A 17,688-nucleotide genomic window follows, 5' to 3' on the forward strand; every position below is an offset into this window, starting at 1 on the left:
AGCTATCTGTGTTGGGTGGGATGAGGACTCCCGCACTTGAGCTGATGCTTGAAGGCAGAGTTCATTTCGTTCCAGGCATACGGGACAGCCAGTTCGAAGGCACAGAGAGTAAAGATGGAACATCATGTATGGGGAACAGAAAATAGGTCAGCTTGGCTATTAAAGTAGGCTGGAATCAGATGGTAAATGGTGTTAAATGCCACACAGAGGAGTTAACCTTTTGTCCTAGGGGCAAGACGGAGTCACAGGAACTTCTCCAGTAGAACTCAGGTCTTCCAGATTCCAAGTCCAGTACCTATGCCAAGATTGCTCTTCTAGGAAGTGATAAATTAGCATTTGTTGGTTTCTTGATTGGCTGTAGATTGGCTTCATAAGATTTTGCTAGACCTATTTGGTATAGGGGGCAGCTAGGTGGCACAGAAGATAGAGTGTCAGGCCCGGAGTCAGGAGGACATGGATTTGTATCTGGCCTCAGATACTTCTTAGCTGGGTAATCCTGGGCAAGCCACTTAATCCTATTTGCCTCGATTTCTTCATCTATAAAATGGGGAAGGGAATGGTAAACCCCTCCAATATCTTTGCCAAGAAAATTCTAAATAGGGTCACAAAGAGTATAGGATTACAGCTCTATATTGAGTCAGGTTTAGAGGGAAATCTAGGGAGCTAGAGGTCATTTAGTACATACTCTTCATTTTACAGATGAAGAAACTGAGGTTTAGGAAGACTTTTTTTGTCTAAGGTCACTTCAGTAGTGACAGAATTGTGATTCAAACTTTTTTTCCATTTTCTCCTCAAACTTACTCTAAGTAATGCTCTGACTGTCAAAGACCACAGAGGTAGTTTTATGAGTCCAGTGGACTTGAAACTGAGTTTTATTTGAATTCCAGTATCTCTTCCCAGTGGGGACTCATGAGGAGTTCTCATACCTAATAAGTTTTCTTTGTAGTTCTCTGGGTTGTCAATGACTTGAAGATTAATCATTGAGATTAAGAGAGCAAAATGCCTTATTAAAGAAATTTAGACTTGAAAAAAGACCTTGAATGTCATCTAATCCTAGAACCTCATTAGGGGATAGGAGGAAGGGAGACTGTTACCAGCAGGCAGTCTCTCTTAGCACACTAATATAATTTTTTCCTTCATTTTGGCTTTGTACTTTATTTGACCACTGATCTTGTGGATTGATGACTGAGATTCTCCCTTTTGAACCCCAGCCTGAAATTCTGAGAAATTCTCTAACACATCCAAATGGGTTCATGTGCCTATTTTAAATATTCATTTATTTTTGTCTGCATTAAGATTTGTGTTACTAGAGAGTAGTTTTGCCAGATATGGTAGGTATTTTTTTGAACTATCAGACTCTTTATGAATTATAGTATTTTCATTCTTGAGTCACTTTGGTAGACAGAGGGCTGATCTTGGAGCTATGGCTCTTAGCAAATAACTTAATTAATTGATGAGTGTTTTATTAACTAGTTATTATGGGTTGGGTGATGTGCTATATACAGGGGATACAAAGAAAGCAAACAAAACAAAACCAAGCCAAAAAAAAAAAAAAAAACCCAAAACAGTCTCCGCCTTCAAGGAGCTCACATTAGAATAATATAAATTGTAAACTTGTAAAATAACTTGTAAATAACTAGGTATACCTGCAGTTTATATTGAGAGGATGAAAGGTGATCTCAACACTTAAGGAGCTCACATTCTAATGGGAAAGACAATACGTAAATGACAACATTCAAGAAAAATAGTGTAGACTGACAGAGTACAAGGAGATGAAGACTGGAAAGGTAGGAAGAGGGTGGGTTTTAAAGAGCTTTAAAAAATAAACAGAGGGGGGCAGCTGGGTAGCTCAGTGGATTGAGAGCCAGGCCTAGAGACGGGAGGTCCTAGGTTCAAATCCGGCCTCAGACACTTCCCAGCTGTGTGACCCTGGGCAAGTCACTTGACCCCCATTGCCTACCCTTACCAATCTTCCACCTATAAAGTCAATACACAGAAGTTAAGGGTTTAAAATTAAAAAAAAAAAATAAAAAAAAATAAACAGAGGGGCAGCTGGGTATCTCAGTGGATTGAGGCCTAGAGACGGGAGATTCTAGGTTCAAATCTGGCCTCAGACACTTCCCAGCTGTGTGACCCTGGGCAAGTCACTTGACCCCCATTGCCCACCCTTACCACTCTTCTGCCTTGGAGCCAATACACAGTATTGACTGCAAGAGGGAAAGTAAGGGTTAAAAAATAAATAAATGAACAGATGATTTTTAAATTTTCTCTTTGAGGTAACTGGGAGTTTATGGAGTAGGAAATAAACTAGGGTAAACATCTGAGAGGATAGGTTGGAATGGGGAGAGACTTGAAGCAGGCAGATCTTCCAGCAGTCTATCAAGATAGTCCAAGTCGGAGATGATAAAGGCCTGCACCTGGGAGGCAGTTAAGTGGTTGGAGAGAAAAATCCATATATGAGAGATGTTGTGAAGGGAGAAATGATAAGATTGGCCAAGAGATTGTATATGGGTAGTGAGAGTTCAGGATGGAAGACAAGGAGAATGATGATACAGTCAATAGTATTAGGAAAGTTGGCAAAAGGAGAGAGTATTTTGGGGCGGGGGGGAGATAATAATGATTTCTGTTTTAGATCTGTTAAGTTTGAGATGCCTATAGGATATAAAGTCTTAGATGTCCAAAAGACAATTGGTGTTGCAGAATGATAGTTTAGGAAAGAGACCAAAGCAAAGGTCTCTACTGCACTCATAAAACCCAGTGGCTCCCTATTATCCTATATCAAATAAAACCCTCTGTTTTTTTCTAAAAGTTATTTCTAACCTGGCCATTTCCTAGCTTTCCAGTGTTTTAAAACTTTTTTCCCCTTCATGAACTCTACAATGTAGCTCTATACTGGCCTCCTTGTCTCTCAGGCAGGATGCTCTCTAACCAGCATTTTCACCTGCTATCCCATGCCTAGAATGTTCTCTTTTTCCACCTCTGACTGTTGGATACCCTGGTTTCCTGCAAGTCTCAGCTCAAAGACTCCTTTCTGTAAGAGTATAAATCTGTCTGGGATTTACCTTCCACCTAGAATATATATGTATATACTTGCATATATATGTCTTGTTTTTACATAATTGATTTTTATTCAGTCTTCTCCCGCAGAACATAAGTCCTTTGAAGGCAGGCACCATGTTTTTGCTCTTCTTTGTATTCCCAGTGGTTAGCAAAAGTGTCGCACATGTTTTTCAGTCATGTCTGGTTCTTCATGACCCCATGGAACACCAATGATGTGGTTTTTTGGCCAGAGATAGTACAGTGGTTTGCCATTTCCTTCTCCAATGAGTTAAGTCAAACAGAGGTTCAGTGAATTGCTCAATCATATAGCTAGTGTCTGAAGCCACATTTGAACTCAGGTCTTGTTGACTTCAGGCCCAGCCCTCTATCCACTGCCATCACCTACCTGGAAGGTTTCAAATGTCAGAAGAAGGACTTTTTATTTTGTCCTATAGGCAATAGAGTAACATTGAAGATTTTTGAGTATGGAGGTGACATATTTCAGTCACATTTTAGGTACGTCAGTATTTCAAATGTTCCTTAATCTCAACAATATGCATATCCATCTTCAAATTCATCACCTGTTGACTACCATTCTGCTGATAAGTCTCTCTGCATGTAGCCAACCTGCCTCTTAGAGAACTGTCCATAATGGAGCCCATATTGGAATCTTTTCCAATTTCACAGGATCTCTTAAAGCTTGCTTTGGACAACGTGAAGGATCTATTCAGTATATGGCATGTCAACAGAATGATGTCCTGATTCAATATATCTCATCCTCACCTCTTTCTTGAACTCTGGTCTCATAAATCTCCAACAGTTTTATAAACATTTCTGGTGGTTACCCTTTGGGTATAACACATTTTCACCCCCCCCCCCAAACTACCCCTCTTTCAAAGTTCCTTATTTCTGTCAAATGCATCATCATCCTTACCATCTTAGAGTCACCTCTACACCCCTCAATTGATTACCAAGTTTTGTCATTTCAACTTCTACAACTTCTCTCATATACATCCCTTTTTCTATATACTCACTGAATCTGCAAGTTTCTGACTTGGGTTTGGCTCTATGCAAGAGTAGATACTGCTGATCTTTGGCTCCTATCAGTCATTGGGAAGCTGTGCTGGTTCAGGGAGATAGAACGGCAGATTCCCCTTTCATTAGGGTTCCTGGCCCAGTGATTCTTCTATAGGCTTTAGGCTGGGCTGGGGGCTGGAGCTGAGATACACTCTATTCCCGGGGTCTTGATCTGAGCTTTCTATGTAGGCAATCTAGGGTCTCTGACCACTCCCTACCCTTGAAAGTCACTCCTAGGCAATGGTCCCCTGCTCAATCTACCCTGGATCTGTGACCTGGGACTGGATCTTGGGGGATAAATTTGTCTCCGTACCCTACAAAAGTTTAGGCTTCTCTGGGCTGAATCTGGGACACCTTATTGCACTAGTGCCATAGCCTCTCCCTAGGCTAAAGAGCTACACAGGAGGAGCTCAATGGACTTCTTCCAGCTCCACTCCCTCCCCACCCATTTTCATTTGTGAGCCAGTTCATGAGGAAGCTGAAGGGGGAGGGGGGATTGAGGCCCCCATTTTCAAAGTTTTCAACTCATTAAATGCCCTACCCAGGTGAACCAGGGATGCTGCTGATTTTAATAACATTTATGGCTCCCTAGTCTAAGATTTCCCCTAAAAAGGAGGATGGAAAAGAAGTTACAATATAAATCAGGTATAGACAGGTAGTTTATTCTTTTTTTTTAAACCCTTACCTTCCATCTTAGAATTAATACTATGTATTAGTTCCAAGGCAGAAAAGAGGTAAGGGCTAGGCAATGGGGGTTAAGTGACTTGCCCAGGGTCACACAGCTAAGAAGTGTCTGAAGCCTGATTTGAACCTAGGACCTCCAGTCTCTAGGCCTGGCTCTCAATTCACTGAGCCACCCAGCTGCCCCCTAGTTTATTCTGAAATAGAAAGAAATGTTAAAAATGGAAGAATCATGTCAAGGCTGAAACATAATTAGTCCAATTAACAGGATGCGGTAAGTTAACATAATTATAGTTACATCTGGCGTGGAGGCTAGTATTTAAGTCTCATAAGATATAACACAGAAATAATCCATCAGATATGCATAGAAGAAAGTTTGTAAACAAACAAAAAAGTCACAAATGATAAAACTGATAATTTGACTATGTTTTTAAATGTTTGCAGAAACAAATCTAACAAAATTATGATGAAAAGGAAAATAATTAACTGGGAAAAATCTTTGCAGCAAATCTCTTTGATAAAGATCTCATTTGTAAGATATATAAGGAAATGATTCAAATTTGTTAGGGAAAAAAAACTATTCCTTAATGGATATGGACAGTTCTCAAGGAAACAATCCCAGGCTATATAGATAGGTTATATAGGTTATATAGATAATATAGATATATGACCATATTTTAAAAAAATATTCCAAATCATGACTAGAGAAATGTAATTAAAAGCATTTTTAAGGTTCTACTGCATATCCATCAGAGTGAGAAAGATTGAAAATAATGAAATTTGGAGGGGCTACAGGAAAATAGGCATATTTATTCACTATTGGTGGACCTTTGAATTATACACAAAGTATTTCTTTGACCCAGCTATACCCCTGCTAGGCCCATACCCCGAATTAAGGAATGAGAAAAAGTCCTTTATGTATAAAAATGCAGTACAATAGCTTTTTTTTGTGGTGACAGAAACCTAGATATTAAGGGGACATCCATCAAATGAGGAATGGCTAGGTAACCTGTGGTGTATGCACATGAGGGAAATACCATAAGAAAAGAGAAAATAGATGATTCCAGAAAGACAAAGACTAATCTGTGCTGATACATAGTAAACTAAGCAGTTGTAGACAAATTTGTACTATAACATCAGTACATGCATGCTTTTAAAACAGTTTTGAGGACTTTTATAAACTTTTGAAGCATAAATTAAACAGAACGATTTTCACTATGATACTGTAAATACAAGTGGTAAGAACTAGGATCAATACAATGATCATTCATGATTCCAAATGACCAATAACAAAACAGATTGATTTAGAATGCTGAATGAGTCCTATTTTTGTATTCAGCCACTTGGAAATTTGTTTTGCTTGATTATGCACATTTTTTATAAGAAAACTGTTTTTCTTTTTTTTTCTCAATGAAAGAGAAAATGTATTTCTGTTCTTTTGAAAACAAAATATAGAGATATGAAGTCACTTTCAGATGAAGTCACTGGTTTTACTTAACTGTTCTACTTTGTTACAAAGAAGGAATGATATCTAAAATTGGATACAAAGTAAAAACATCAATAAAAATTTGAAAATGAATACAACACTTTTACAATACTACTAATTAAGCAATTTAATTTTCACCTTGTTGAGTTCCATCCCATCAAATAACAAAGCTTGATTTTTCTAACAACTGCCCTAACACCTAAAGCATCTCTGGCCATCACTTTCTAACCCTGTCAAGTCATGTGGCAGCAGCACATGAAGGCTTTCCAGGGATGTCAGAAATTTCAAAACACACAAGGTGGCTATCAGTCCTGAATCCGTCCACCGTGGGATACTCATTTGCCTAAAATTAATGAAAAACAAACACGGGGGAAAAAATGTTCTTGCTCAATGGGGTCCTGCTGTGAGACAGGGCGATTGGCCCCTTCCTGAAATCAATCCTCTTGCTTTGCCTTCACATAACAGAGAGGAGCCAGAGCTCCTTTGGCTCTTAATGTATTTCCAGAGCCATCAGCTCTTCCAGTTCAGCGGCCAATTAGGAGGTTCTAAGTCGTCTCTCATCTAGAGTCCAGAGTCAAAAGAAGCCAAAAGCAGGCCCCCAGAGCTCCCACTGGAAACAGGCAGGGTATAGATGACCCTGCTTTGTGTTACCCACCAGGAAGTGCAAATCTGAGCATGCTCCGTTCCCCCTTTACACCTGTATTCACCTACCTGGGAAGGTGCTGTATACCCCCAATAGAATGCTAACTTCCCAGAGAGTAGGGAATGGCTTATTTTTGCCTTTGAGGGCACTGCGTGGGTGTTAAATTAATTCTTGCGGATTGTTTTTGTTTCTGGATTTTCTGGGTGGGGATTTAACTCAGGTCATGATGCCTCGACCTTCTTTTTCTTCTTTTTCTCCTCTTATACCTTCCCCTCCTCAGCGTCTTCTCCTGGCTTCACAGTCTCTGCCCTGCCCTACAGCCCAGTGGAGTGTCCCCCTTACCGAATGCCAGGGACCTCGAATATGGCTCCCCATTTACAGGTGAGCCGTGGGGCAGCGGTGATTTTTTAAGAAACATCTGGCCAGAGGAGAGAGTGCGAAGGGCGGAAGGCACCGACGGGGGGTTAGCGGGCCCCAAAGTGCGGAACCGGGAAGGGGTCTGCCTAGGGGCGGCCTCGGAACCCTCAGGAGGCAGGCCCCGGACGCGGGGCGGGGCCGCCGGGAGTCGGGGCGTGCTCGGCTGAGTGACAGCGGGGCGGGGCGGGGTCGAGGGCGGCGGCGGCGGCGGCGCCTGGGGCTGGCCCCTATGCGGGCACTGGGGGCCCCAGGACAGCCAGCTACGGCTCCTCGCTGCACCACGGGGCAGCGGGACCGAGGGCAACACCGCGACCAGCCCCGGAGCGTCCTCCGCGTCTGCTTTGGGGAGAGGGGCTTCCAAGACTGGGAGGAGGAGAAGGAGATGCGGTTCCCCTGCTCCCCCTCCCCGGGCTCCTCTCCTGATATTCTCGGCCGCCGTCTGCAGCCGCCCCCAGCGCCCCCGGCCCGCACCGCCCCCTCCCCGCCGGGGCTGCGGAGCCCGCCGTCCCCCAGCGCTCGAGCCGCCGTAGTGTCCTCGGACGGGTCGGTAAGTACAGGACAAGTGGGTAGGACGCCTGAAATACTCCCCCACCCCCCTCCAAAGAACGGGGACAAGTTATCCAACTTCCTGGCCTTCGCAAAGAGCAGCCCCCTTCCCCCTCTTTCCTTCTTCCCCACCCTCCAGGGTAGTGTCGGCGCTGAGAATTCGGAAGAAACTTTTCCGGGCCTTGGGCGCTGGGGGCCTGGGGTTCGAGGACTGCAGGCCGGGTTGGGGGTGGTTTCGCGGTTTGAGAGGAGGCGGTGGGCTCTGCTCCCATCCCGCCTAAGCGACTTGGGCGGAGAGTTGGGGATTGTGCTGTGCATGGGGAGTGATGCTGCAGCGGGAGTGGAGGGGGCCAGACCTGTGCTCCCCAACAACCCCTGGGATTTGGGGCACTGGTTCTGCATCTCTCGCTCTGCTTCCAGTAAACGATCGTAGGGTGACTGGCTAGCGGCCGCCGCGGGATAGCAGCGGAGCGCGGCCACGGAGTGCTAGTGGCTTTCTTCTTTTAGTTTGGCTCGGACCCGAGAGTCAGAGACAGAAAGAGATCGATCCCCTTCCCGACCCGTTCCCTTTCCCGGGGTTTGTGGCATTCTGCGGCCCAGGAGAAAACGGGAGGAGAATTGAAGTTAGCTCCAAGTTCCGAAGCTCCCTCTGAGCTGTCCGGTTGGAGTCGGGATGCCGAGCGTAGGGGCAGAGGAAAGAGAGCCGGGGGTGGGGGTGGGGGTGTGTGTGGGGGGTAGGGTTGGGAAATCCTATCTCCTGCCGGTGGATTGACTTGCAGGAATCCCGCCTGCATGGGCGTTATCCCGAGGATCTACACCTCCACACTTCGCCAACTAATCTCTTGAATTGTCTGTGTCATTTTCTTTTAATTGCATGTTTGAAACAACAAACGCGGTGACTTCATACGGAGCTGCCGCGGGTTCAGAGGAGTCTCTGTTCTGTTTACGGGAGAAAATGGGGCAACTGGGTTTGTTTTCAAGGCGGGGACCTAAACAAAATGTAGGACTTCAAAAACAGTGGGCTTGAGGCGGTTGGGAATTATCAGGATTTTTATTTTTATCTAGACGGGTTTGAGTGTGTTGTAAGTGGAGAAAAACTGTTGTTTAGAAAAGCATTCTGAAATAAGCGAAGAAATACAGGAAGCGTTTGTGAAACCCCAGATCCCTGATGATATATTTCCAGAAGTTTGAATGTACTCCTTAGATTGCAGTGGTTATGTGATGGAAAATTATAACAACATCTGGTTTGATTTTTACAAAGTACATTTTTCCCCCTATAAATTCACAGAGATGTCGGTAGTGGTTTTGGTGTTTTGTTTTTTTAAAAAACTTAATCTACTTGAGTTTAAAACTTAGCTTTCCCTCATCCTGTATTTGTATTCGCAGTTGGTTCTTTCAGAAATTTCCCAAGCAGGCTTTGATGAAACAAATGCTACATCAGACAATATAGACACAAGACTGGGCACAATTTCTACTTTTCTTAATAAATTCGAGCGTAAGGTCAAGAACTGAAAGGTGTTCAAGGTACAATGACCAGTGAAATAGTCCTTGATTTTTAGGAGATTAAGGGGTTGGAAAAGGAAGAGTATTTTCAGCCAGCTGGAAGGGACTTTTGAGATAATTTCTTTCAAACCCTTCATACATATCTCTTCGAAGACCATTTTCCTCAAATTGACCATTTGAACAGATTGCTAAAAATTCATGTGTATTTGGTAAATTAATTCTTTAGCTGAATAGTTAGTAGCGTACATAGCCGTTTTTTGTTTTTTTTTAGTAGCCTAAGGGAAAATTAAGACGGCATCAAACTCTTGCTTGGTTCCAGGTATGTGGTGGGAGGAGAAATCTGCATCTTTTTGCCCTCAACCTTGCCCTTTAGTGAACCTGCATAATTCTTTTCAGTCTGTATAATTCTCAAATGGCATCTTCCCCATTCCAAATGTACAAGTCCCTCCCACTGTCAAAAAAAATGTATTGGATCTGAGATCCTATGAATTCAAGGTTCTTAATTTTGTATGTCTGTGACAATCTGGCAAATCTTGTGAACCCTTTCTCACAATAAATGCATTATCATGGGATTATAAAGAAATTTAATTATATTGGGAAATGATTATCAAAATATTTTAAAGGGGGAAGCTAAGTGGCTCAATGGATTGAGAGCCAAGTTCACAGAGGGGAGGTGCTGGGTTCAAATATGACCTCAGACACTTTTTAATATCTGCGTGACTCTGGATAAGTCTTAACCCCTTTTGCCTACCCCTTACCACTCTTCTACCTTGGAATCAATACACAGAATTGATTCTAAAATGGAAGGTAAGGGTTTTTAAAAAGTATTTTAAAAAACAGGTTCATAGACCCCAGGTTTACAACCCCTACTATAGATGCTACCTCTTAGGAATAGTAGTTTTCTTGTTTTGGTTTAGTGCTTAAGATGTTCCACAAGGTAAAAAAATTCAGAGGAGAGAATTTAAATTGATTCAGTTTGGATTTAATGACTAATTATGCCATTTAAATCCCAATGGTTTGACACTCATTTAAAATTTTGTAATTACTTTCCCCCAATTATCAAGCATTTATTTTTTCCCTACTATGTCCCCTTCACTGAAAAAAAAAAAAAAAAAAAAAAAACTAACCCCTTATAATAAATCAGGCAAAACAAAGGTCCCATATTGACTTTGGCCAAAACTATATCCAAAATGCTATATCTTTTGTTTTTGTTATTGTCAGTAGGCAGGTTGCATTCTTCATTATCATTCTTCTGGAATCATGATTTATCATTGCATTGGTCAAAATTTTTAAGCTTTTCAAAAGTCCATTTTTATAATGTTATAATATAAATTGTTCTCCTGGTTCTGTTCACTTCACTGAACATCATTTCATACATGCTTTCCCAGGTTTCTCTGAAATGTTCTGTTTCCTATTTATCATTTCTTCTAGTATTCTACTATACCATAACTTCTTAAGCTATTCCTCAGTTTGATGGACATACACTTGGTTTCCTGTTCTTTACCTTAGTGCCATATATTTTCATATTTAAGACTTTTTCCTCTTTTACTTCTTTGGGCTTATAGGACTAGGAGTGGTATCTTTTGGTCCTAGAATATACATAGTTTAGTAACTTTGGGGCCAATTCCAAATTTCTTTCCAGAATGACTGGACCAATTTACAGTTCCACTTTGTATCTGTGCTTCAATTTCTCACAATTCCTCCAACACAGTCTGTCCCCCCCTCCCCCATTTTTGTCAATCAGATCATTATCAGGTGTAATGTCAGAGTTACTTTATTTGTGTTTTTCTAATTACTGCTGATTTGGAATGTGTAGGTAGCTTGGATTTTTGAAAGGAAAGAAATGCTTCTCATTCAAATCCATTGACTATTTGTCAACTGGGAAGAGTCTTATTTTTAAATGAGTACATTTTGAAGTTTGCAAAACCCTAACCAAATAATTTGAAGCTGTAGTAATTGGACTTTTTCCAAACATGAGACTTTCTTGTCCTTAGGTATGTCTATTGTACTCTATTTGTATCGGGGGTGAGTTCATAATACCTATGCTCAAAGCAAGGCGGAGAAAGGGAAAGGGGCAGAGAAGGTTCTGGTCTAATTAGGTGTAGTATGAAGGAGAAGAATGAGATGAGTGCTATGAGATTCCCTGTTCCCTTAGCAGTAATCCCTCTGTGAACACAAGGTAAATATCCTTTACACTAATAAAAGATTATTTTTTCTATTTAGTAGGTAAGGAACCAGATAGAGGAAACACTTTTGTTAGTTAAATGTTAATAGAGAACTCCTAATGAAATAAGTTAGACTTTACTACTTTCTTAGTTACTGTCAGGACTAGGATATTCTCTGTAAACCATGGAGGGGTGGGGGCGAGGGGGATGAGGGAGGGAGTAGGTGGTGGAGTGATTCCAACATTCCAGATCTGAGGGGAAAATGAAAACATCTGGGAGATTTCTATCTGTGCAGTGCCAGCCGTCTGCAAACTCCATATCCTGTTCTATCCTGTCCTACCCTGTTTGTTTCTGTCAGTAAATGAAGTCTGTAAGGTAGAGACTTGAGAGTGAGCCTCATGAGAGTGGTGTAGAATAAGGACCATTGATGGAATACGTTTTCAGGGCCTTCTTTGGACTAGTGGAAGCATTAGAATTAGAGGAAATAAGGCCAGATCCTGCTTCTGAACTTTACTGCTTGCTTGATCTTGGGCAAATTATTTAATCCCCCTAAATGTGGATTTCCTCAACAGTAAAAAATAAAAGCCTTGGACTAGATCAGGGGCTATTACCTAGGACTCTAACTTATTCTTTTGACAAAAAAATAATTTCAATATAATTGATTTCTTTTGTAATCCTAGATGACAGAGTGGATAAGAGCCCTCCATCTGGGAGTTTAAATCCAGCCTTAGTGAGTTACCTAAGCTTCCTCCGAGTCTTCCTTAGTTTTCTAATTTGGAAAATGTGGATAATAATAGCATCTGCCCTCCAGGGTTGCTGTGAGGATAAAACAAGATAATATTTTCTTTGCAAACCTTTGCTCTATAGATGCTGTTATATAAACATAGTATAAAATCTTATTCTAAGAGAGATTCTATAGTCTTCTCCAGTCTTCCAAAATCATGACATAAAAAAAAGTGAAGAAATCCCCGTTCCTGACTAGATTCTTGAAGGCCTATTCTTTTAGGGTATGAGAAAACTCATTAAAAGTTTAAAAAAATTTTAGGGGCAACTAGGTGGCGAGGTGGCCCAGAGAAAGGAGATCCTGGGTTCAAATTTGGCCTCAGACACTTCCTAGCTGTATGACCCTGGGCAAGTCACTTAAACCCCATTGCCTAGCCTCTTGGCTTAGAACCAATACACAATATTGATTCTAAGATGGAAGGTAAGAGTTTCAAAAAAAGTTTGAAAATTTTTTGTCAACTAAGCAATTAAAGAAGGGTAAATATTTGACTATATAAAGAGCAAGCAAGAAAAAATATTTTAACTTAATAGACTTCAGTGGTGTGCAGTTTGTATATTATGTTTAACAAAGGAGTAACAAAATTGTGTATATGGCCCCTTCTCAACTGTGTTTTATTTTCTGTGCATTTTTAAATGGTTTATTAATTGGCTTTCCTATTCCCTTTTCTTTTTTTGCTCAACCCCCAACAAATATGTATAACCAATTAAGTAAATTAACACATTGGCCACATGTGGAAATATAGAACTCTTTGCACCTTGAGTTCATTACTTGCTTCTCTGCCAAGAAGAGTGGCTTCCATTAGTGAGAAGCTATATTGAGTAACTTTTTTCCTCATTAGACTGTGAGCTCCATGAGAACAGGGATTGTCGTTTGCCTTTCTCTGTAACCCTAGCAGTTAACACAGTGCCTGGCCCATAATAAGTACTTATTGGATTGGCTGTCTTCAACTGTAGAAGCCCATGGACAATAGGAAAAGGGGCCATCAACACAGTCAGCACCACCATAGGCAAATAACTTATTACTGGTCACTATGAACATCCCAATGCTGAAGTCATTCCAGTCTTTCCAAGGTTCTCTGAATAGGCTTCTGTTTGAGGCAGGTCTACAGCCTGTCTTGTTAGTTCAGGTTAGGTTGTGAGATAAAATAAGACACTCACAAGTCACTGAATAGTTAACAAAAGAGTGTTTACACCACAAAGAAACAGTGGCACTTGGCTTTTTCAGGACTCAGTCCCTCTGGCTCCATATGGAAACCCGTCTAATCAGTAGGACCGGTCTTCAGTTATCTCCTGAGTTTAAGGGACCCTGATTCCATGGCATTAGGACTTTTTCATATCCTTTGGTAACCAAGAAGCTCTCTTAAGGGAGGTAGGGCCAATTAAATCTTTGGGACAGCTTTGTTGCTTTTTAGGGAAAACTAATTAATGTATTGTGGAGAAATCCTATCACAACTCTATATTCATCATTTCTTATGCTGAAATAATAACTTCCATTTTTTCCCATTTTGTTTCCACTTAATGGGCACCTAGTCTTTTCCTAAATCTTTTTGCTTCAACAAAAAGTGCTTCTATAAAGATTTTTGTACTTCATGCTTTGATTTCTTTGGGGTATGAACCTAGTAGTCAGATTGCTGCATCAAAGAGATGTATACTGTTTGTTGACTTTTTAGGTATAGTTCCAAATTGTTTTCTGGAATGGTTGGATTATCTGTAGTTCCACCAACTATGCATCGACTCCCCAATGCATTGGTGTTCTTATTTTCCCTTAATCCCTCCAAGGAATTGAAAATGGCTCTTTTTTTTTTTTTTAAATTTTTTTTAAACCCTTAACTTCTGTGTATTGGCCCATAGGTGGAAGAATGGTAAGGGTGGGCAGTGGGGGTCAAATGACTTGCCCAGGGTCACACAGCTGGGAAGTGTCTGAGACTGGATTTGAACCTAGGACTTCCCTTCTCTAGGCCTGACTCTCAATCCACTGGGCTACCCAGCTGCCCAAAATGGCTCATTTTAAAGGTGGCAGTTGAACTGTTTTTCTTTTCCAATATTTACTAAGTGCTAGAGAAGATGCATATTTGCATTTGAAGATTCTTGCCTTTATAATGCTGCTATTCTCTAGGGAGATATAACAAATAATATTATGTGATAAATACATTGAAGTAGTACAGAGTGAAATATTGGAGAAAGCATGGCTAGAATCAGGGAAGACTTTGTAGAGGAGGTGGCAGTTGAGTTGGACAATAAATTATTAGTTAAGAATTCCAGTGGAGGGTTGGATATTCCAGACATAGCAAAGGCTTCGAGGTAGGAAATCATAGGGCATTATGATGCAACAGAGACTAGCCCAGTTTTACTTTAGTATACAGAACACTGGGAATGGAAGTAGTCTGAGATAAGGCTGGAGAAATATGGTAGACAGATTGTGCAGTTACCAAAACATTTTTCATTGACTCCTCCCTCACTTTTCCTTACTCCTGTTATCCAGTCAGTTGTCAGATCTTCCTAATACCTCTACACCAACTTTTCTCTTACAAAAATCTCCTCTGCATTCACATTTCAATTATTCCAAACCCAGACTGTTGGAAGAGCCTTCAGATTGGTCTCCCTGCTTCAAGTCTCCAATCCCTCCTTCACAGGACTGCTAATGGTATTTTACTAAGAAGTAGGTCTGATGATGTCACTTCCCCACCTCCTCAGTAAACTCCAGGGGTTACCTATTATGCCTTTAGCACCATATAAAAACTCTTTAAAAGTCTTCACAATCTGTCTCTTACCCTTCATGATTTGTTATATTTTATCATTTTTTCATTCTCTAAGGTCTAGCTGATCTTACCATCTTAATATTGCCCAAACAAAACTCTCCATTTTCCTTCTCTGTCTTTTAAAAATATTTATAGGGGCAGCTGGGTAGCTCAGTGAATTGAGAGCCAGACCTAGAGACAGGAGGTCCTGGGTTCGAATTTGGCCTCAGATACTTCCCAGCTGTGTGACCCTGGGCAAGTCACTTGACCCCCATTCCCCACCCTTACCACTCTTCTGCCTTGGAGCCAATACACAGTATTGACTCCAAGACGGAAGGTAAGGGTTTAAAAAAAATTTATATACCATTTTATATATATATTTACATACCTTTACCTTTCATCTTAAAGCAAATATGTAGTCTTTTAAAATATTTATATACCCATCTACATTTTTTTTTAAACCCTTGAACTTCTGTGTATTGTCTCATAGGTGGAAGAGTGGTAAGGGTGGGCAATGGGGGTCAAGTGACTTGCCCAGGGTCACACAGCTGGGAAGTGTCTGAGGCCGGGTTTGAACCTAGGACCTCCCATCTCTAGGCCTGACTCTCACTCCACTGAGCTACCCAGCTGCCCCCCCATCTACATTTAATATACATATATATATATATATATATATACCCTTACCTTCTACCTTAGAGCAAATATATACTTTTAAAAATATATATGTACCCATATTATAAAAATATATATCCTTACCTTCTGTGTTAGAGTAAATACATAGTCTTTAAATATATATATATATATGTATGTATATACATACACACACCCTTACCTTCTGTCTTAAAGAAAATACATAGTATTGTTTCCAAGGTAGAAGAGTGGTAAGAGCTAGGCAATGGAATTAAATGACTTGCCCAGAGTCACATAGCTAGGAAGTATCTGGCTAGATTTGAACTCAGGACCTCCTATCTACAGACTTGGCTCTCAATCCACTGAGTCACCTAGCTGCCTCTCTCTCTCTGTCTTTTTCCTATCTTCTCCCTGACCCTGGAATGGCCTCCTTTCTTACCTCTAGATGATAGAATTTTATTTCATTGAAAACTTACTCAGGTTCCACTTTCTAATTGCAACCTCTCCTGAATCCCCACCCAGCTACTAATTTCCTGCCCTGAAAAGTTACCTTATATAATATTTATTTTGCATCTACTGTGCAATGCTTATATTGGCATATGTCTTTTTTGCATGTCTTGTGTCCCCCCCCCCCCCCCCCCCCGACTGAGCACTAGGACAGGCACAGAGCTTAATCAAAGCTTGTTTGATTGATTAAAGCTGGAGGAATATATCCCTTGGAAAGGGAAAAAAATATTAAATGAGAAGAGAGCCCTGCCATACTCTCCTTAAGAGTCCTGGAAGAGAATGAGGAGGCAGCTAGTAAAGGAGACCAGGAAAAGCTAAAGCAGGCAGAAGGAAGGTTACTAGTCCAATGTGGGGAAAGATGATGCAAACAGGGAAGGGACAGCAGTGCCAAAAATCCTAGAAAGGTTCAAGATAATGAAAAATGAAGAGTTACCATTAGATTGGGTGAATAGGAAGACAGGACACTTCCAGTAAGAGGGAGGGATGGCAAATGACCAGTTTCAGAGCTAGGGAACTGAAAAAGACCAAGCCTGTAGTTGAGGCAACTTTTTAAAAGAGGTTCAGTGGTGATGGAGGAGATGGCACAGGCTCATATGTCACCATTATCATCACAATAAAAACATTTGCATTTCCATTGTGTCCATGGTTGTTACTGCACTGTTTTCCCTCCAAACATCCTCCTTGTACACTTGTTGCATTTTTCGTGTTTGTTTTTTTAAAATTATGCTTACCTTCTTAGAATCAATATTGTGTATTTCAAGTCTTTAGAAGAATGGGAAGAGCTAGGTAATGGGGGGTTAAGTGATTTGCTCAGGGTCATACAGCTGGGAAGTATCTGAGGCCAAATTTGAATCCAGAGCCTCCCCGATCTCTAGGTTTGGCTTTCAATCCACTGAGCTACCTTGCTACCTACTCATGTATTTTTTGCACTTGATTTATAAAGTATTTTTTTTCTAGAAGCAGTTATAAACTTTTATTGATTCAGCTGACTGGTAAGCTTCTGTGTTGGCTTTAGACTCTTCATATTTTGTGTTTTCTTTCTCTCCTCTTTCAAATACTTGAATTTTCATTACAATTAAGAGAAGTCTTTAAGATTTTGTTGTATCTGCAAATAAATCCTGGCTTCAGTGGGACATTTATTTTAGGCCCCTTTTAATATTTGATTTCAACATATAGATATTAACAGGTGCCTAGAGACTGAATCTTTGCAGTAGTAAATCCTATTCTGAAATGATATATTATTTTTTTCTACTTTATCTTTTTAGGGGAGAGAGGAGTGTAGATCTCCCTTTCTTTTAATTGGTATATTTCCAAGTTTATAAAAAGACAGGCATATCATTTTAGCAAAGGGATCCAGGGATCTGGAAGAAAGTACTATTAAGGTTTTTCACAACAGCAAAGAGTCTCTTCAGTAAAAGAGTTTCTAAGGATAAAAATAAAGATTTAGAAGTAGAAGGAATCTCCACATGGCCC

At 40.8% G+C, this 17,688-nt stretch overlaps 1 protein-coding gene across 1 annotated transcript in view; it reads left to right on the forward strand.

The window, feature by feature from the left end:
* Positions 1–7,693: 7,693 nt before the first annotated feature.
* Positions 7,694–17,688, forward strand: part of PTPN13 (protein tyrosine phosphatase non-receptor type 13) — a 239,346-nt gene continuing 229,351 nt past the window's right edge. Inside the window, exon 1 of the mRNA XM_044682397.1 lies at positions 7,694–7,890. The gene's annotated coding sequence lies outside the window, so the exon portion shown is untranslated. The remainder of the gene's footprint in view (positions 7,891–17,688) is intronic.

This window comes from Gracilinanus agilis, chromosome 6, assembly GCF_016433145.1.
Source record: "Gracilinanus agilis isolate LMUSP501 chromosome 6, AgileGrace, whole genome shotgun sequence".
Lineage (NCBI taxonomy): Eukaryota > Metazoa > Chordata > Mammalia > Didelphimorphia > Didelphidae > Gracilinanus > Gracilinanus agilis.